This window comes from Elephas maximus, chromosome 19 (genome assembly GCF_024166365.1).
Source record: "Elephas maximus indicus isolate mEleMax1 chromosome 19, mEleMax1 primary haplotype, whole genome shotgun sequence".
NCBI classification, from domain to species: domain Eukaryota; kingdom Metazoa; phylum Chordata; class Mammalia; order Proboscidea; family Elephantidae; genus Elephas; species Elephas maximus.
Genome location: NC_064837.1, coordinates 52,939,892 through 52,961,802, shown reverse-complemented (window position 1 = coordinate 52,961,802; position 21,911 = coordinate 52,939,892). Strand labels below are relative to the sequence as shown.

The 21,911-nt window shown below is 39.5% G+C and overlaps 2 protein-coding genes across 4 annotated transcripts in view; one reads left to right on the top strand and one right to left on the bottom strand.

Annotated features, from left to right (window-relative positions):
- The window catches only part of STH (saitohin), a 283,897-nt gene that overhangs the window by 79,028 nt on the left and 182,958 nt on the right, over nucleotides 1-21,911 (bottom strand).
- Nucleotides 1-21,911, top strand: part of KANSL1 (KAT8 regulatory NSL complex subunit 1) — a 186,137-nt gene that overhangs the window by 9,300 nt on the left and 154,926 nt on the right. The window contains exon 1 of one of the 3 annotated variants that reach the window (XM_049861616.1): nucleotides 18,415-18,532. The exons of the other annotated variants lie outside the window; for them this stretch is intronic. The gene's annotated coding sequence lies outside the window, so the exon portion shown is untranslated. Of the gene's footprint in view, nucleotides 1-18,414; nucleotides 18,533-21,911 lie in introns of those variants that run through there. 3 annotated transcript variants of the gene reach the window in all.

Sequence of the window (21,911 nt, the reverse complement as noted above, 5' to 3'; positions counted from 1 at the left end):
CATTGAATTCTAAAGGGCACAGATTTTTTGTTTTCTTATTTTTGCTTTTGAAAAAGAGAAGCAGTTGGCTGACAACCCAGTGTCATCTGGTAGCTAGAATGTTTTCGCACTATTAGAACAAAGTATAGGGAAGTGAATATTACTTAAGCTTTTGTGATGTACCAACCAGGGTAGTATGTTTGGTAGAGAACTGATCATAATTTTAGAATTCTTTGTAACATTAGTCCTTGCACATTAATGAGGTGTCTCCTCTTCCCTTCTCCATAATAGCTATGATAAATATGAGTTTAGACACAGTCTTTTCTCTTTTATCACTATGTGTAAATTGTGTTTATAGCAATAGCCGGTAAGATGAACAAGTTTACAACTGTAGCCCATAGGTTTTTATCTGGTGCTTGATCATGGTAGTCATTTTTTGGCCAGCAGGGGGAGCTGAAGGCACTAATGTGTGACTCCATCTCAACTGGCTTTCAAAAAAGATTGTAGCCAAGAGAAAGTAAGAAAAGCATTACTGGCAAAGATCAGGGTTCACAAAGAAGAAATACAGATTACCAAGAGGCATATACATGAGAAACGTTTTTATTCTGACAAGTAATCAAAGGAATGCAGATTAAAATGAGAGATATATTTATATATTGAGATATATATATTTATTTTTTTACTCTGGCCTATCAAATTGGGGGCAATCTCCAAAACTGCTAGAGGAAGTATACACTGGGCCTAGTTTTTCTGGAATTTGTTTTGGCAACACATATCAGCAAACCTAAAAATGTCCTTTAACTCAGCAATTCCACTTCTAGGAATTTATCCTAAGGAGGGAAAATCAGAGATGTATAGAAAGATTTGTGAACAAAGACGTTCATTGTAGCATTATTTATACTAGTGAGAAGTGAGAATAAACCTTAATGAACAGCAAGATTAATGGTTAAATAAATTATGGTCTATTTAAGGCCACACTTAAATACAGCTTTATCATATTTTTGAAGAACTTTTAATGTTTTTGGATTTTAAATATATATGAAACATTCAGGATACAGAGCTATATAAGGAGGATTCTAAATGTATAAAAGGTTATACATATCACACATATGTAGATAAAAGAACAGAAAGAATTACATCAACAAGTCTCACCGAGCCTGTCAGTCGAGGATCCATCCAGCTAATTGTTTTGTTTCTAAATTGGCACCAGGAGATGTTTTGAGGTGAGACATTGTTATCTTATAAGATGTTAATCTCAGAATTTAGGGCCTCACTTCTATCATCTGATATCCCATAAAGGGACTTAATATACATAAATTTAACTAAGCACTTCTTGAACCTGTTTTTAACTCTAAACACTTCTTGGTGATAAATCATTCCACAAGTTTGTCTTTTGTGGAAAGAAATACTCTACCTCTTCAAGCTTCAAAACTTAATATATTGTCCCTAAATTAGGACGTAAATTACCATGTGAATAAATTAGTACCATGTTGATACATTTTCTGATTTTGACCATATTTCCCTTGACTTTCACGTTTCTCAGTTGAAGATGCTTATTTTTTAAGTTTAATCTCCAATGAAGCTTTCAACCTGTTAGTCATTTTATTTGCACTTCTGTGGATCTTTGTCAGCATTGCTTTGCCTTTCTGAATTTATGGTGACCGATCAGAACTGCATTTCAGATATAGCTAAACTATGATTTGGTAGAAGGATAGAAAAACATGTTCCATTTATAGTCTTTTCCTTGTTATTGCCAATGTAATTTTCTTTGTCTTTTGCATAGCCCTTCACATTGTCTACAGCGAACATTCTGTAATCATTCAGAACTTTGACTGGAAGCCATGAGTCTTTTAAGTACAACTTAGATGTTTCCCTGTCACTGCCTTACCTTATCATTTGTCCACGCTATACCATGTCTGCCCTTTACCTGCCGTGATATTTTAGCCTCTCAGTGGGCTCTTAGAAGTAATCCAAGGTTGTTGTTAGTTGCTGTTGCGTTGACTTCGATTCTTGGTAACCTTAAATATAACAGAATGAAATGTTGTCCAGTCCTGTATGATCGTTGGTATGTTTGAGCCTTTGTTACGGCTGTTGTGTCAATTCATCTTATGGAGGGTTTCCCTTATTTTCATTGACCCTCTGTTTTACCAGATGTGATGTCCTTTTCTAGTGATTAGTTTTTCCTGATGACGAGCCCAAAGCAAGCAAGCTGAAGTCTTGCCATCCTTGCTTAATGAGCATTCTGGTTGTATTTCTTCTGAGACTAATTTGCTCATTCTTCTGAAAAAAAACAAACCCACTGCCGTGGAGTCGATTCCGACTCATAGCGACCCTATAGGACAGAGTAGAACAGCCCCATAGAGTTTCCAAGGAGCGCCTGGCAGATTTGAACTGCCGACCTCTTGGTTAGCAGCCATAGCACTTAACCACTATGCCACCAGGGTTTCCAAAAACTCATGGTATATTCAGTATTATTCGCCAACACCATAATTTGAGTGCATCAGTTCTTCTGTTTTCCTTTTTCATTGTCCAGATTTCGCATGCATATGAAAAAAAAATGCATATGAGGCGATTGAAAATACCATGGCTTGGGTCAGGCGCACCTTAGTCATCAAAGTGACATCTTTGCTTTTTAAAATCCAGGATAAGAATCCCCCTTTTAGTTAGACCTGATGGTTAGGAAGCTTAATCTTATGCTGAGTTGAAACATACCTTTGGAGTTTCGATTTTGGGTCTAATTTTGTCTACACAGGAACTGCCTAGAACAAGTCTAGTTTCTCTTCTGCCGGATCATGCTCCAGATACTTGAAGACAACTTCCATGCTTGGCAAAGTATGATCTAAAAGCTGAAAATAAAATCCCAGTTTTTGCAGATGTTTCACATTTGATACACTTAAAAATCCTGTCCATCTCTCAGTTCCCTTACTGTTCCAATTAACGTGGTATTTCACTATGAAGAAGACTGCCATTCCATCTGCAAAATGGGGAATTCTCTCTATATCTTTTTTCCCTTTTTTAATTTTCTTTTGTTGTTGTTGAGAATATACATAGCAAAAACATACACCAATTCAACTGTTTCTACATGTACAATTCAGTGATATTGATTACATTCTTCAAGTTGTGCTACCAATCTCACCCTCCTTTTCTGAGTTGTTCTTCCCCCATTAATGTAAACTCACTGCCCCTTAAGGTTCCTATCTAATCTTTTGAGATGTTGTGGTCACTTTTATCTCATATAAACCAAACAAAAAACCAGATCCCTTGCTGTTGACTCAGAGCCACCCTATAAGACAGAGTAGAACTTCCCCCATAGTGTTTCCAAGGAGTGGTTGGTGGATTTGAACTGCCAGCCTTTTGGTTAGCAGCCAAGCTCTTAACCACCACCAGGGCTCCTTGATCCCATATAGATTGTTCTTAAAAAGAGCATAATGCTGAAAAAAAAAAAAATTTTTTTTTTTTTTCCTGAAGGCAGACATTATTTTACTAGTTAAGCTAATTTTTTTTATTGTTTGGTTTTATTCTCTGTATCCTTTATATAATTTATTAAAAATGTTAAATATAGCATTACTTAAGATCAGTCTTACGCTTTGTCTTCGTTTGGGGAAGCGGATCAACATCTACCCATACTTTTTTTTTAACGTCTAACCATCCGCTATCTATGGTAAATGTCCTCAATTCTCTGATCACTCAAGGTTTTTTTATAGCCTCTTGTTTAGAATCTCATCAAGACTTTTGTGAAAGCCCACATAAATTATATTCATGTATGTACATTTTCCTGGAGAATTTGGGTAAACTGTTCTGGTGTGATTCCATCTTTTAGAAGCTGTACCATGCTGTCTTTTCCTCAGAAGGTTGTTCATGCTGAGATGTCTTTTGATCTCATCCTCTATTGGATCTGCTACGAAGCTTTCAGCCAGAGCCCTTCTCTTGAGTAGATGGGAGTAGACTGATGGCATTTTTTTGTTAATTTTTGTTCAGCAAACGTTTATTGAGTGCCTAAATGTGCCAGGAGTTTAGCAAGGGACTGGGTAAACGTTGTTGGTAAAGGAAGCAGACATGCAGTCTGTTGTCTTGGGACTTAACGGAAGGTTATTCCTGGAATGTGACTGCCAGCTTGTATGTTCTGCCCTGCCATCTTATATTTAAATTCTTTTAAAATGCAAAGGGAGTATTTTGGGACCCCATGATTAGATTATCTGACATCAGACATATCAGTTTGAAAGCATCTTGTTTGTTCAGTGAAGAATTTGATCCACTATCAGTGATATGTATAATTTAAAAAATAATTTAGAAATAACCCCCCGCCCCCAAATCTTCCTCAGTAAAAGCAAATAAAAGGTCTGTCAGCTGTCTTCCTTTTGTCACTGTTTATACCCTGTTTATCAAGGGGTCCACCTAATCTGTATTTGGCTTCTGGCTTTTTATATATTTAAACCACCACTTTGTGGCTTTGCATTTTTTTTGCAAGGTTTTAGTTGATGTTTTGCCTAGTTATAGCCTTAATGTTCCTGATCTGCTCCACTTTATTGCTTTCCCTCATTTGTGTTGTCTTCCTATTTTGAGAAAATTGTTTTCCTCCCTTCTCCCTCCTCTTACCATGGCTTCCTTTGCTTTGCTACTTAACAGTTTAAAATTTTGGGTTGAGCACCCGATTTTTTTAATCTCTTGCTTTCAGTAAGGTATTTAAAGTCCATCTGTGTGCTTTGTTTACACATTTGCTTTTTAAATTAAATTTTATCTAACTAAAATTTAGATTTTTTTCCTAAAAGTGGGCAAACATATGGTACATTTTCAGCTTTTCCTGACTAGAAAAGTTTGGTTAAATGTGTTTTGGTCTCTATTACCAATATGAATATGATTTAAAACCAAGTTCTATATGTATGTCTTAGTAGGTTCTAATTTTTCTGGAGAAAGTATTTGTTGTATTATTTATAAATTTTTATCAATTCCTTCACAAAGAAGTTGTGTGTTGTTAAACACATAGATTGCTGAATCCCACTTATTATTGTTATTGACTTTTTAGGTTTCTTAATCATTGAACGTTAGAGTTGAAAGGAACGCCTGATTGAAGGTAGTCCAGCTCTCGTTTTATACATGAAGAAATTGAGAGGAGTAAAGTCATTCGCCTAAAGTTTCATAGCTACTTAATGGCAGAGCTGGAGCTAGAATGCCACTCCCGTATTAATGACATCAACGTAATGATTACTGAGGGAGAGACTTGTGCTAATCACATTCGTATCAGACCATGTGTTGATTTACAGGGGAAAAATTAAACTGATCAGCCTGGCTGGGAAAGGAGTTGATTGATTGATCATCATATTCTGTCCTGTTCAGCACTTAGGGCATGCTCTTTATACCTGGACAGTGCTGAGGATGATAGTGCCAGATTTTTCTCTTTGAGCTACCGTTCTGTAGATGCCGACCCTCTGTTAAAATATTCTTCAGGCAGAGTATAATACTGGTGCTTTTGTTTAAGCTTTAAAATCATAAAACATTCCAGTCCTATCACCCTGAAGGTAGCCCTTCCAGTAATAAGACTTTGTGTTCCTTAAACTTTGTACTCACTGACTGATAATGGCTTAGCTTGTATCGTTCCTACAGATGGCTGATTAGGTTGGTCATGTGTTGGGTCTTCCTAATTTCATTTGCTCTACATAGAGTAATTTAGAGTAATTTACCTTGAGTTTGAAGGGAACCTAATTTTTGCTTCCATAGACTGTTGGCAGGAGTCCATGGGTGGTGCAAGTGGTTAAGTGCTGGACTACTAACCAGAAGGTTGGCGGTTCAGATCCACCCAGAGGTGCCTCAGAAGTAAGGCCTGGAAATCTGTTTCAAAAAGGTCACAGCCTTGAAAACCCATGGAGTCCAGTTCTACTCTGCACACATAGGGTTGCCATGAGTCGGAATCGACAGCAACTAACAAGAACAACATGCTGTTGGCATCGAGTTTGCAATCATAATGTGAAGGCAAATTAGTGCTCAGAGGTAATCTCTCAAGGGGGAACAAATGGGAAAGTTATCACCTGCTTTCTGACTCTTCTTGCAAGTGAATCAACATTATTTTTGCAAAGTGAAATTGTTTAGAAAGCAGGTGTTGTTTTGGGCTCATCTTTTTTTCTTTTTATGGCTTTATTGAGATATATTTCACATATCATAAAATTCACTCACTTCAAATGCACAATTAAGTGATTTTTAGTGTATTTCCAAAGTTGGGCATCCATCACAATTTAGTTTTAGAATACTTCAACACCTCTGAAAGAATCCCTGTCACTTCCCATTCCCTTTCCACTGTCCCCAGCCCCCTGACAACCACTATCTACTTTTTCTTTCTCTGTGGATTTGCCTGTTCTGGACATTTCATAAAAATGGAATTATATAATACATGGCCTTTTGTGTCTAGCTTCTCACTTAGCATGATGTTTTCAAGGTTTATCCATGTTGTAGCATGCATCAGTACTTTTTCCTTTTTTTGGTTGAATAGTATTTGCTTGTATGGAGTTCCTGGTGATGCACTGGGTAAGAGCTTGGCTGCTAACCAAGAAGTTGGCAGTTCAAATCCACCAGCCACTGCTTGGAAATCCTATGGGGCAGTTCTACTCTGTACTGTAGGGTGGCTGTCAACTTGACGGCAACGTGTTATGGGTTTTATGGATAATAAGACATTTTGTTTATTCATTCATTAGTTGATGGACATTTGATTGTTTCCACCTTTTGGCTATTATGAATAATGCTACTATGAATATTTGTGTACAGGTTTTTATGTGGATATGGTATTTTCAATTCTCTTGGGTCTGTATCCAGGAGTGGAATTGTTAGGTAATATGGTAATACTGTTGAACTCTGTGAAGAACTGACAAACCGTTTTTCAAAGCCCCTGCACCGTTTTACATTCCCATCAGCAGTGTATGTGTGTTGTAATTTCTCTACATCCTCGCCATTTGTCTTTTTGGTTATAGCATCCCAGTGGGTGTGAACTAGTATCTCACTGTTGTTTCGATTTGCATTTCCTTGATGACTCATCATGTTGAAAGTCTTTTCATGTGCTTGCTGACTATGTACCTTCTTTGAAGAATGTCTTTTCAATCCTTTTTAAAATTGGATCATTTGTCTTTTTATTGTTGAGTTGTAAGAGTTCTTTGTATATTCTGGATACAAGTTTCTTGTCCGATATATATCTTCTTCCATTCTGTGGGTTATGTTTTCACTTTGTTGATGGTGTCATTTAATGCACAAATTAAAAAAAAAATTGATGAAGCCCAATTTATCTGCCCTTTCTTTTGTCACTTACGCTTTTGGTAACATGTATAAAAACCATTGTCCAACCCAAGGTAATAAGATTGACTCCTGTTTCCTTCTAGGAGTTTTATAGTTTTAGCTCTTACATTTAAATCTGTGATCCATTTTGAGTTAATTTTTGTCTATGGCTGATGAAGGGGTCCAACTTCATTCTGTTTGCATGTAAATATTGTCTAGTTGTCCCAAATCATTTGTTGACAAGATGTCTTTCCATTCTTCCCCCAGTTAAATGGTTTTGGCACCATTGTAAAAAATTAATTGACCGTAAATGTGAGGGTTTATTTCTAGACTCTTAATCTATTCCATTGATCTGTGTATATGTCTGTCCTTATCCCACTACCTTGTTATTTTTATGACTGTAGCTTTTATTTATTTGTTTATTTTTAATTAGTTTTCATTGTGCTTTAAGTGAAAGTTTACAAATCAGATCAGTCTCTCATATAAAAATTTACATATACCTTGCCATACTCTCCTAATTGCTCTCCTTGTAATGAGATAGCACAGTTCTTCCCTCCTCTCTCTCTCCTTGTGTCCATTCGGGTAGCTTCTGGCCCCCTTTGCCCTCTCATCTCCCCTCTGGACAGGTGATTTGATGACTATAGTTTTAAATTTTGAAACAGGAGATGTGAGTCCTCTAACATTGTTCTTCTTTTTCAAGATGTTTAGGCTATTCTGGGACTGGGTTGAATATGTAGATCAGTTTGGGGAGTGTTGTCGTCTTATAATGTTAACAACAACAGCAACAAAAACATAATGTTATATCTTCTAATCTATGAACATGGGATATTTTTCCATTTAATTAGGGTATCTTTAATTTCTTTTAGCAATTTTTGTAGTTTCAGAATTTTTTTTTTAAGTATTTGTTTTGGTGAAAATATACACAGCAGATCATTCACCCATTCAAAGAGTATAAATTTTGTACTTGTTTTGTCAAATTTATTTTTAAGTATTTTAGATGGAGGTTTATAGAGCAAATTAATTTCTCATTAAACAATTAATATGCACATTGTTTTGTAACATTGGTTGCCAGCCCTGCAACATGTTAACACTCTCCCCTTCTCAACCTTGGGTTCCCCATTACCAGCTTTCCTGTCCCCTCCTGCTTTCTGACTCCTTGCCCCTGGGCTGGTGTGCCTATTTAGTCTGTTTTGTTTTATGGGCCTGTCTAATCTTTGGCTGAAGGGTGAACCTCAGGAGTGACTTTATTACTGAGCTATAATGGTGTCCGGGGGCCATACTCTTGGGGTTTCTCCAGTCTCTGCTAGACCAATAAGCCTGATCTTTTTTTGTGTGTGTGAGTTAGAATTTCATTCTACGTGTTTGCCCAGCTGTATCTGGGACCCTCTTTTGTGATCCCTGTCAGCGTAGTTGGTGGTGGTGGCTGAGCACTATCTATCTAGTTGTGCTGGACTCAGTCTGGTGGAAGCTGTGGTAATTGTGGCCCATTAATTATTTTTTTGATGCCATCGTAAATGGAATTGGTTTTCTTAATTTCATTTTTGGATTGTTCATTGCAAGTGTGTAGAAATACAGTTGACTTTTGTATACTGATCTTTTATCTTGTAACCTTGATGAACTCATTTGTTAGTTTTAATAGTTTATGGATTCCTTAGGATTTTTTTCATATATAATGTCATTTGCAAAGAGTTGGTTTTACTTCTTCCTTTCCAATCTAAATGCTTTTTATTTCCTTTTCTTGTCTAACTGTCCTGGCTAGAATCTCTAGTACAGTGTTGAATAGAAGTGGTAAGAGTAGACATCCTTGTTTTATTCCTGATCTTAGGGAGAAAGCTTTCGGACTTTTCCCATTAAGTGTGATGTTAGCTGTGGGGGTTTTTGTAGATACCCTTTTTCAGGTTGAGGAAGTACCTTTCTATTCCTAGTGTGTTGGATGCTTTTATCATAAGAGATGTTGGGTTTTGTCAGATGCTTTTTCTCCATTTATTGAGATGATCATGTAGTTTTTATCCTTTATTAATAATATGTATTACATTAATTTGGATGTTAAACTGACTTGAATTCCTGGGATAAATTGCTTGCTAATGGTTTATAATCCTTTTTATATGTTGCTGGATTCATTTTGCTGTAGATTTTTATACCTGTATTCACAAGGTATATCGGTCTGTAGTGTTCTTCCCTTGTGATGTCTTTGGTTTTGATGTCAGGGTAATACTGGCCTCATAGAATGAACTGAGAAGTGTTCTTAGCATCATCTTGAAAATAATTTTGGTTTAACTTTGAACATTCATTTAGCAGTAGTAAATTCTAATTGCCTAATTACTGAATGAAGATAGTAGTTAAAGGTATAAGTAATGTTTACAAAATGGTTTATTATTGAACCTGTGGCAGTCAGAAGAGATCTAGAAGCCTTCCCCCCTCCCGCCCCCAGCAGTAGCAAATACTTGAGAATGAAAGGGGGATGCAGAATTAAATACAATTGTATTAGACCACAAAATTTACGCTTCTAGACCTTTTACCTACCTTAAGACGTATGTTCCAAGTCCAGTGCTTTATTTATTTAAATATTGTGTTTTTGGTGAAAGTATACACAGGAAATTAGGTTCTCATTGAACAATTTCTATATTTCAGTGACATTGGTTACGTTCCTTACAATACCCAAAAAACCAAACCCACTGCTGTCGAGTCGATTCCTTACAATATATCCCCATTATCGTTATTTCCATTTTAATTGTTCTGTTTCCATTAATTCAGCTGTCCTCCCTTGCATTCTCATCTTTGGTCTAGGGTAAATGCTTACCATTTGGCTTCATCTAGACGATTATTTTGAAGAGCATAGTACTATTTATGTTATTTGGCTGAAAGATAACCTCTGGGAGTGGTTTGAGATCCAAGTTTAAAGAGTATCTCAGGGGGATAACCTCAGGGGTTCATCTAGTCTCTACTGGTCCAGTAAGCCTGGCTTTTTTTTTTTTTTTAGGAATTTGAGCTTTCTACATTTTACTTCCATTCTGTTCAGGACCATCTATTGAGTTCCTGGTTGGAATATTTGGTAGTGGCACCCAAGCACAATCTTGTTCTTCTAGTCTCAAAGGAGGTGATGTCATTGTTAGTGTAGACTATTGTTTCTATAGACTAGTTTCTTCTTTGAGTCTTTGGTTTCCTTCATTCTCTTTAGCTCCGGGCAAGTAGATACCAATAGTTGTATCTTAGGTGGCCACTCGCAAACTTTTAAGACCTTAGACACTTACTGACTAAAATAGGGTGTAGAACATTGTCTTTACCCAAGCTCAGCACTTTAGATTCTTCTTACTTGGTTTCCTTAACCTCTTCTCTTAATTTTACTCTGGGGTACTTACCTTGTTCCCTCACTCTGCTTATACCATAAATAACAACTAATTTTAGCATGCCTGGGGTGGTTTTCGACGGCACTGGGGTCTGGTGGGGTGGTTTAGGCAAGCTTCAGAAAAAGGGCCAGAAGATAGTGGAATTGAAAGCATAAAGGTACTACAATTTTGCTCATTGTTCCCTTATCACTTTTTGGCTTTGATTTTTAGCTATTTAAAATATCAGTGACTAGAAAGGAATTTTTCTTGGCTACCACATAGTTTATGATGGTGACTGAGTATTTTTCCCAGAGGTAGTGTAGTGTTTCATATCTAGTAGGCACTCAATAAATGTTTATGACTGAGTGGGAATTAATTGTGGGGCCTTGAGGGGATGTCTGGTTTTATTGAAAAATCAAAAGAAAACCATTCAAGTCAGGAATGCAAGTAGTACTGTAATCATATTATAAATATTAGTATTTTAATGCCCTGCCTACCGATTACCAGCAGGGTCACATTTTGATATTGCCACCATAGATATTCTGGAATGGAGTTGTGTTCTCCCCTGCATATAAAAAAATTTTACTCCTCTTTTTAAAAAAATATAGTTTCACTTAGCTATTTTATTTTTTTGGTTCTGCTAGTTGAAGTTAGTTCATTTGGAACAAACTTAGACATATTTGTGTCTAAATTTAATTGTGAGAATTAATTTGAAATATGGTTGAAAATACTCAATATTGAATTCTATTACTCTTGTCATTCTAATTCAGAAATGAAGAAAGATTGCTGTGGAGAAAATTATTTATGATTTCTTAGTAAATGAGTGACAGAGATAAGCCAAGGACTTTAGCATTTCCTGAATTCCAGTCATGTTCTCAGTAGCTTATGATCTCTCTTATAGTGTCGTACCTGTAACAGTTTATACGTTAGGTATTTTCAGGTTTCATTATCTGCATAAAGGGACTATGGGTTTTTGGCCATGTGTGTTTGTCTATTAATGATTAAAACCAGTTTGTTTCTAACTTTTCCTGTAAAGTACACCCAGAGCCTGGGGTTGTCTGGAGCAGCTTGTCATAAGCACAGTATTTCTCTGTAGACTCCCTTTCTATCTTGCAACAATTTTGAGAATTTTGCATTTTGTTCTGTAATATATTCAAGTTTATTTTAACAAAATGTCTCTGGTTTTACTACAGTCTTTTACTGACACTGCAGCAAGGTCTCTCTTGTTTATCCAGTGGCTTCAAGTACTCCCTTGTCCGCAGCTGTATTGCTCCTGAATATACATAGAACCCAGATCAAGAATCCAGGAGTTAGCTTATTAAAAATTAAAGTTCCATTTTAAGAATGGTGTGCCTCTTCATTGGAAGAAATAGGCACGCAGTCTTCGAAAATCCCAAAGCTTTCTAAGCCATCAGAGCAAGATTTTAGAAGCTGCATCATACCTTTGGACTCAGCAACTGACTTAGTTTTTATGTATTTTTCCCTGGGCACCTGTTTTCCCCTTTTTTTCTTTGGACATTGTTTCCCTTGACTATCAGGCCCTCCCTCCACAACTTGGCTGTTGACAGCTGCCTTGAGGTTCTTCTGCATGTATATCTTTGCATTTGATTTGGAAAAGAAGCCAGATAAATTTGGGGCAACTTTGGACATTTAAATCGATTATCTGGTACAGTGTTTAGGTTCTGTGCAGATTGTTTTATTTGCCATTGCCTCGTCTGCAAAATCAGTGTATTATGTTACGCCTTCTGTTATGTTGGGTCAATGAACTTTTTATGGTTAGTCACACATTCTAGTTATTTGACAATTTTTAAATGTTCTGTACTAAAGTTCAAAGCATTAGAATTAATTAGAATCCATCTAAACAGTGCCTTTTTTTTTTTTTTTTCGTTTGTTTAATTTGACTCCTTGACAAACTTTATTAAAAAGTTTGTAAAGTGCTGGTTAAACTGCATATACTAGAAGTCATTGTTTGTGTACCTACCTTCAGATCTGGGACTGCAAAGAGAAAACCGTCAATCTTGGGTGTTAGATTTAAAGGCAGCTGATGGCCTAGGAGAACCTGACTTGTTCTTCAAGTAATACAGTTGTATTAAGTTGAATTTTAGTGCTATCTTCTGATATATCCCCAAAATAGATTATTTCTAGATTTAGGAGTGCTTCAGGGTTAACCTGTAACATTAGCTACTGTTCTCATTGCTAACACAGTTAAATCATGACGCTGCCTAAGAATTTTTCTTCTTCATAAGTTATTGGATCATTTCTATGGTGACATGGTAAGATACTATCTTTATGTAAATTTTGTAGTCTGTACCTCTAGTATGAGGAAGAAAATTACCTTGTTTTTAGGTGGGATTGAAACTAAGGCATACCATGCATTCTTGTAATACCTCACCATTTACAAAACTTTTTCAAATGCCTTATGTTGTTAAATGTTACTGAAAGTTTGTTGCTACTAGACCCAGTACATAAGAACACAGGATATTTTGGATCAATCAAGGCCTCCATTTATACAAATGAAAAAAGTTTTGGTTTCTGAGCTTTATAGTCACGGTATCAGTGTGAGGATTACAGTGAAACCTGTGAGACCCAGAACACGACAGGACTGCCTTGTTTTTCTGGGTCTCGCAGCTTTTCAGCTTTGGACAGGGTAGTCTAACCATTTTCTGTAGCTTGTTTTAGTGGAAAATATTTGAGTTTTCCTTCTCTGACAGGTTTCTGACTTACACAGGTCTGGCTTTCACAGGTTTTACTGTATCTTTTATATTTGCATTGGGCCAAATATTGATATTTGTGAAACTGAAATAGCTAATATTATTTGGATTTAATACCTTTATCATGTTTGCACTTCTCATTCATCAAGCATTTCTGTTGGGAGGAGATGGCTCTGGAAGGCAGTGGGAAATGTGAGAATCAGAGACTGACCCTGATCCCAGCGTGTTCTTCAGCTTTGAGACTCTGGGCTGCCTTCGGACCTCCTGTGGCCTCGTTTCCCCACTAAGAAAATGTGGAGGTTCAACTAGATGGCCTTTCATATTCTATGTCTAATATTCTTTGATTCAATTTCTTAACTTTGGTTCAGTTTATTCTTTCTGTTTAATTTTGAGAGCATGCATCAGTTTCAGCTTAAAGATGTTTTTCTTTCATGTTGTAATTTTAATACTGTTTTTTAAATAGGTTAATATGTTCATTTCTGTGATATCTGGAATAGTGTCTTAATAGATGCCCACTAAGTTTTCATTGAATAAATGCATTCTAACTTTTTTTTCTGTTGTACATGGGGTCGCTATGAATCGGAACAGACTCGATGTCAGTGGGTTTGGTTAGACTTGTGATTGTAAATCATCCTTCTCAGAATTAGAATATGTTTTTAGAAAGCTCACGGGATTTTTATGTAATATTATCTGGTTTATGAATGGAAATATTCTTTGCTGGAGTATGTAGGTGGAGAGGGGAGCCCTGGCTGCCCAGCGGTTAAGTGCGTGGCTGCTAACCGAAAGGTCAGCAGTTTTAACCCACCAGCTACTTCTCAGGAGGAAGATGTGGTAGTTCGCCCCCGTTAAGATGTACAGCCTTGGAAACCATTGGCACAGTTCTCCTCTGTCCTATAGGGTGGCTGGAAACCCTGGTGGCGTAGTGGTTAAACGCTACGGCTGCTAACCAAAAGGTCGGCAGTTGGAATCCACCGGGCGCTCTTTGGAAACTCTACGGGGCAGCTCTACTCTGTCTTATAGGGTCACTATGAGTCGGAATCGACTCAACGGCAGTGGGTGTGGTTTTGGTAGATGGAGATGGGAAGTTTGGATTACGAAAGAGGTACTGACTTTAATTTGTATTTTAGTTTCTCAATTATAGAACTATGGAAAACAGTAACATTCATTAATAATAATAGCAATAATTGATAGTTAAACTTATGAGGTGGATACTACTATTATTTCCACTTTACAGAGTAGAAACTGAGGCTTATAGGTTAAGTACTTTGCCCAGAGTAATACAGTTGGTAATTTATGGAGTTAGGAGTCAAATCTAGGGCTGCCGCTGGATCCTTGATTACCACACTATATCTTTTTTCATTTTATTCAGCAAATTCTTATGAAGTGCCTCCTTTGTACCAGGCTCTGGACTAGTTCCCAGGAATCCTATGGTAAATAACAAAAATCGGCCCCCTATCCTTTTGAGATGTAAATGGCCTAGGCTTCAGGACTTTGTCCTGAGTTATATAGCTTTTTTTTTTTTTAAAGTACAAAAAAAATAATAATTCCTTGTCCTTTGAGATTAGTTTGGGTATCTGAGGTACTAAACCTGTGATTGAAAATTGCGCTTGGCAGTTTCTGGCTTGTCAGAGGTCTATGGTTGGAAAGTTGGAGAGTACCCTTTTGGATTGTTTTTTGTTGTATAAACAAGAGTAATAGATCTGAAATTGGAATAACCATAGTTCAGGGGCTTTCAGGCTGGCTTCTTGAGGTAAGACTGATATATGAAAACAACCTAGAGGAATTACAGAGAGCATTTAACCAACTTCAGGGTAATATAGTGCCAAATCTCTACATTATCCTTAAGTGAAGTAAATAAGTGATAAAAGCAGGGTGGTGTAACATATCCGTATTGTTACATTGTATTCATCTAGCTTTAAGTCCAGAAGTTGACAGATCTCAGGATGGGTTGATATAGTGGCTTAATGCTGTCACCAAGGACCATGATTCTTGCCAGCTGTCCATTCTGCCCTCTTTGATGTTGGTTGCATCTTCAGGCTTGTTGCAAGGTGATTGTAGCAGTTTGGGATGTTCCATTTAGCACTGTCTGAAGGAAAGGGACTATTCCTTCCTCCAACTTTTCTTCATGGTTGAAGAAGCTTTTCTCACAGTTTTTGGAGGCCTCTCAGGGAGCTTCCACTCATTTCTCGTTGGCCAGCTTTGGGTTCCATGTCCAACCTGAACCATTCATTGGTATAGAGAATGGGTTAGGTAGGATGAATCAGCTGGGATAGAGTGGATATTGGGGAGTCAACCACAGAGACCATTCTAAGAGTTATTTGAAAAGTGAGTAGTATGTGTTTTCAATCAGCCTTGACACCCTCTTTCTTGGGGACATTTTAAGAAAATATATTTCTCTCCTTAAGGATTTTGTCTAGAGTGGCTCACCTTTGAATGCTCTTGTTTCTAAAAACTGGTACCTAAAGCAAACGACATCTAATTTGAGAAAAGAATGTAAAACAAGTCGACTGATTTAAGTGCCATAAACACTTAACTCCTGACACTTGGGCTAAGCATTGAGAGAAAGGGAAGGTTGGAGTTTATTTTCCCCTTGAATGTATGATTTTAAAACGAGCATTTTCCACCTTTCTTGTAATCCATTTAAAAAATGTATTTCATAACCGTGGTTACTTGGAGGGCCTAATTAAATCTAGCAGTTAATTTTCAAGAGTTGGAGCAGTAGTAAGATGAATTATTTTGTGGTGTGTATCTTTGAACATAATATTTAAGTATACACTGCAAAGGGCTTTGCCTTATTTGGTGTTTTTCATTCTGCTGCTAATTTAGATTTCAGAATTCTCAGATTAGGGCTCTAGTCCGCCATCTATTGGTGCTGGAACTGTGTTTAACACCTTCTGCTATATTTTGTGGAATTACTTTTGATGTGTGATGTGTTTTTTTAGTCAACTAAAAAAAATTCCTTCAGGATTGTAAGTTAAGAATTCGAGACTAAGGATCTTTTTTTTTTGGATGTGTATACAGATATGTACACTTGTATGAGTTTATTCTTTGTATCATTTGATCCTGTGACTTTCTTAGCTGCCTGCTTTTGATATTTGAGAACCATGGCTATGGGATTGTGATTTAAGAGTACAAATGGAAAGTGAGAGGAATACAGGTGCAGATGCTGTAGGTCCTAGTAAATTAGTGTAACTTTGTGGTGAGTCTGAAACTTCTATAACGACAGTGAGGGTGTTTTTAACTAGCAGAAGTGACGTATACCACCGGATATCGATTCTGGTAAGCCACAAGAAAGCATTGTGCATTTCCTTCTCATCTGACGAATTTGATGATTTGTTGGAACCGTTCTCTCCCTCCCTCCCCCAAGTCATTTAGACTGATATTTTCATGAAATTAAAAAAAAAAAATCAAAGTACTAAACTCATCTTTGGCAACTTGTTTTAAAGGATAGTGGAGTTTTAATTTGTGTAAATGTGGCACTTTGCCTTATAGTCCTGAAATTTTTAAATCTAGCGAAAGTCCCATTGTTTTAAGACCTTTTTTGAGACAGGGATACAGTCAGTACTGTACTAACTGGTCATGAGCAATGATAAGGTGCGGCCAGTTTAAACCAACTCTGGCAGGAGAGTGGAAAGTTTGCATTTTGTCGTGAGATTTGGGTTTCTCTATGGAGTTCTTTGTTAAACTTTTAACACAGCAGTGAACTTCCTTTTGGTGGCGGCAGAAAGCATAAATACTCATTGTGTAATGCTATTTGCGTTTTGGCGGATCTGCCAAGCCATGACACCCAAAACAAGCCGCGTGCTTCTTAACGAAAACTACAGTTCCCAGCGGGCCCGGCGCTGGTGGGCCATCACTTCCCCTCTTCCTCCTGGCCGCCTCTTCCCGGGCTGGTCCGGCGCGGGCCTTGGTCCGCGCCTGCGCAGTGGCGACGTGCTTTTTTTTTTTTTTTTTTTTTTTTTTTTTAACTCTGGCGGCTGCGAAGCGCGGCACTGGGGCTAGTGCCCAGCCGTGCTGCAGCGTACAGAGCCTGGTTGCTAAGACAAAGGGCGGCAGGAAGCGCCTCACTGGTCAGGGAGCTTCCTACCCGATTCAGCGCACCTTTTGTCCCGGAATAGTGTGGCACCAACTGCATTAGCGTGTTTACTTGATAGTGCAAACAAGTTCCTCGCTCACGTCCTCTCGCTCCGCCGCGCCAGCCCGCCTAGCTCCCTCATAGCCGGCGCGCGGCTCTGCCAGCCCCAGCGCAGAGGGAATGTGACGGCGTCAGTGCCTCAGGTTAGCCTCACGTCGGCCGGAGCTAGGGCCTCGCTCCCGACTGCCGCAGTGCCGCGTGCCGTCGCCGCACGTCCCGGCAGTAGCTGGGTCCCGGCGCTGCGGCCTCCGCACATGGAGGTGCAAGCACCGCGGCCGCCGCGAGGAGCCATGACTGAGGAGGCGGCGGCGGCGGCCGCGCCTCCTGGAGGCCCGCGGGGGCGGCGCGGCGGGCGCCCCCTGGCGGCGCGCCGGGGCGGAGCGGCCCTTCGCCGCAGCCGCCGCAGCCGGCGGAGGCGCTGCTGTCCCTCCTCCCCGTGTCCCCGGCGCTCGCCCGCTCGCTCGCTCGCTCCATTCTCCCTCCGCTTCAGATTAAAGGGGGGGAGGGAAAAGGAGCTCGGCCGCCATTTTCCTAGTGCCGCCGCCACTGCCGCCACCGCTCGCCGAGCCGGCGGGAGAAGCGAGCACCGTAGCGAAGCCGACTCGTCTAGCCGCGGCGGCGCGGGGGGCGGCCGGAGCGCGCTCCCCGGCCGGGAAGAGACGCTTGGGGGTGGCGTTCGGGGTGCGGGCTCCGGGCTGCAGACGGCGGCGCTTGTTTGTGCGGGGCGGGGGGCCGGCTTCACCCTCTGCCCCCGCCCTCCAGGCCGGGCTGCGGTTCCCGGCCGTGTCCAGGCCCCGGCAGAGCGGAGCAAGGCCGGAGAAAGGGCCCGAAAGAGAAGAAAAAGCGGCCGCTCCCCGCCGCCGCCGCCGCCTTCCCCTCCCCCTCCGCCTCGCCCCCCCGCCCGGAAAGTCAGGGCGGCTCCGGGCGCCGGGGGGGAGGAGAGCGGCGGGCCCGGGCCGGAGCCGGAGCCGCCGCCGCGCGCCCCCGCCCGCCGCCCGCCGCCCGCCGCCCGCCGCCCGCCGCCCGCCGCCGCTGCCGGCCCTCGGCGCCCAGGCCGGGGGGCTGTTTGCAAACTGCGCCCATTTTGTGGGGCCGAATCCGCCCGGGCTACGCTCCTCCATCACGTGGTAGGTGCTGCTGCTGCTGCTCCTCTCCTCCTCCTCCTCCTCCCGCTGCCCTTTCTCCTTCTCCTCGCTCTCCCTGTGGCTCCCATTTCTCCCTCTCTTTGTTAGTTGTAACTAGAAAGGCAGGGCAGGGGAGGAAAAATCCCCGGAACTTTAAATGGCCTCTCCGGGCTTCCCCGCTGCGGGTCCGGGGCTGGGAGTCGCCCCAAGGGCGGGGGTGTGCGGGGGCCCTTCTCCGCCAGCTGCCGCCTAGTTCGCCAGGTTTTCCTTTGGCGTTCTATTTAAAAATGCGGCCTAGAGAGCATCATTTATTCCCGTGGAAAAAACAAAACAAAACAAACTCTGGCTCTCTCCTTGAACTTCTCTTGACTGCAAAAGGCCTTTCTTTGCTTGAAGCACACATTTTGCGCGTTTCACGTTTGTACCACAACTCCGATTGTGTAGTGAGATGGTTATTTGTTTCATTTATTTATTCTTGTGGCCCGTAAATCGAGGTCACTTACGTTTTCAGATCTAGTCTCCCTCAGGCGGACGTGTTTGGTGTTTTTTTTTTTTTTTTTTAAACTAAAGAGGAAGAGACATTTATTTGCTTTTAAGTGAGTTGGAATCTTACTGCCTTTTGGGGGGCCTGTTTTCCGGCTGACGGTCTTTTGATTCTCATCAAATAGTTATGTTGTTTTCCATACGACAAACAATCCTATCCCCATGTTTTCCCTAAAAATCCTTTTGTTTTCCAATGTCGGGATCCCAGTGTGGTGTTTTAGAGAAACATGTTACCTAACTATTGCTTTATTGATTGCCTTATGGGAGAAGGGATGACATGATGGCGCCACTTTAAATTGCTCTCTTTCCTCGCCCTCCGTGTTTCCCCCCTGTGTCCTGGAGGTCATTGGAGCATTTTTCTTGACCCTTTAATAAAACTGCACTTCAGAGTGTTAATAATACAACTCTTTGGGCCCAGCGTTTGGTGCCTCCAGGATCGGAAGACCTGAATTTCGCGGTCCCAGAAGTTCAGAGAAATCTCTCTAGTCCTGCAGCCTCGCCTCCCACCCCTCCATTCACAATCCTGGTGTTGCCATCTCCTTTGTCACGTGGCTAGCAATCATTGTGTTTTTTTGTTTGTTTTGGGGTGTGTGTTTATATTTTTAAACTGTAGCCTGGAAGAACTCCTTCCCCCCAATGGAGAGATCAAAACGTTTTAGTTTTAGAGTAGGACAACATTTAAAAATAAACGATAAAATTACATAATCTTTGCCTTGCATAATCATGGTATAGTTATAAATTGCTGCCGAACTTCGTCTTCAGAGTACTTTCAAGTATGGAAAGTAGTACACTAGAAATTGTTTCTCGTCACAGAAGGGTCTGTAATTTCTATTTTCTCTCCTTTTTGGGACATTTAAAGCACCACTATTTACAAAGGCTTAAGTGGGTGTGTGTTTTCCCCTCCTCCTCATCTATAGACTGTACTTGCTTCCTTTTCTAATGTAGTTTCTGACCAATTTAGAGATTTTCTATTGTCTATTGGCCTTGTCAGTTAAAACCGTTTTTCTTTTCTACTACCTACAGTGAATACTTTTGAGTAGTAATTATTTTCTACCTGAGGATATTTCATTAACGTTTCGATTGCATTTTTGGTCCAGATAATTTTTGTTTTAATCCTGTAGTTTTAGAAGAGTGGTGTTGTATTATCTGTTTCTTCTTGCCAGTTTTCCCCGTACTTGGGTAAATTTCCATTTATAAAATAAAAAGTATTTTATAAGTAAATACTTTGTATAAAGTAGTTCATCAATCTTTTGTTCTATAGAAGCTACTAGCTGCTTTTTCCATTAAAAAATTTATTGTGCAGTAAAAAACATTTTCTTAAAAAGTAAACATAAAATGTAGTGATTCTTAAGTATGCATTGATGTGTTTACTCTTACCATGTATATTTTCAATGGTTTGGGCCATTTTCTTTGCTAACAGTTACATCATGTCATGTGATATGTGCAGTGTGATGTGTAGTTCTAAAAATAAGTCAAGGTAAAAATGCTCAACCCTTGGGAATTTAAAAAATGTATTTTCAATGTGGGATAACTACCCTTAGTCATGGAATTCTGAATCGGATTTCCAGTAGGTTTATCCAACAAAGTATGCGATTCCTTTGACCTTTGATGAGTTTGTTAGTAATCTCGTAATTTGGGGTAGTTAACTATTTTTCAAGTGTGAATTATTTGGAGGGAAACATTAGATGTTTTGACCACGAAGGTAGGTAGTCTTAATTCTGTAGTATGGTCTCCGATGACTGCCTCATTTAGGTATATACGTAATAAGTATTTTTGATATGTGTCTGTAAACAGCTAAAAGAGTGGTCAGTTAAGTATTGTTAGCACCTTTGAGGTAGAGTGGAGTTTTAGTCATTTTACCAGTTTGAATCCGTTGAAGTGAGTAGCTCATTCATTGAGATACTGTTTAGAAGTGTTCCTGCACCTTTTTTGAAAGCCTTATTCAGAATATCAGTATTTGACTTTTGTGCATTATCAAAGTGAGATTTCAAATTTTTCTCTGATTTTTCTGTCTTTCTGCCATCATTAAAACTGCAGAGTTGTCTTTGATTGTTAGGTGACTTGACTTATCCTGTTGAGGAAAAATCTGGAAGTTAGAAAAGAGTAAACTTGAGTTTACTTTTTGTAAACTTTTATCAAGGTGAGAAGAAAGGAAAATAACCACACTTCTCATTTTTTTTCCTTCCTTCTTCAAACGCTGTCAGTCCTCTTCCATCTCAAGCAGTGCTACAGTGTAACTGGTGTCTGTGCGTCCTGTGGATTTTATTGTGTTGGCCAGAGGTTCTAATTTGTATTTTAAAACAAATAGGGGACCTGATTTATGTAATCTGTAAACATAGTTCTGATATGGTTGGTGATGCTTATTTGAGAAGGTGTTGTGTTGAGTGGTTTCAGTTAGGCCCTTTTGTGAGAAAAGTTTAGTTACCTTGTACTAGAAAAGTGGTTTAAAAATGTTATAAAAAATCTTAACAAATCCATATTGGATCCTCTAAATGGTGGTTATAGGAAATCTTGCATTTAAAGAGTAATGCTTATTCCTCGTATTTATTCCGCTTCCTTGGGAAGGGATTGGCAGTTTTTTTTTTCCCCCCTCTTCTTGGTGAGGACATTGAGATACAAAAATTGACTTCCTTCCTAGAGAGAGAAAACGTATTTTTTTTTTTTTTAACTAATAAATTTTTCCAAAAGACTCCCCTATTCCTTTGAGTTTGGAGAGGAACTGTGTGGTCTTTGGTTGATTGTCCCTGAGCAAATCTCATCATTGAGTGGTTTATTTAGTTTCAAAGCACCTTTTCTTTGGCTCTTTCTCCTTTTTAAATAAGTTTCTGCTCTGATAGGT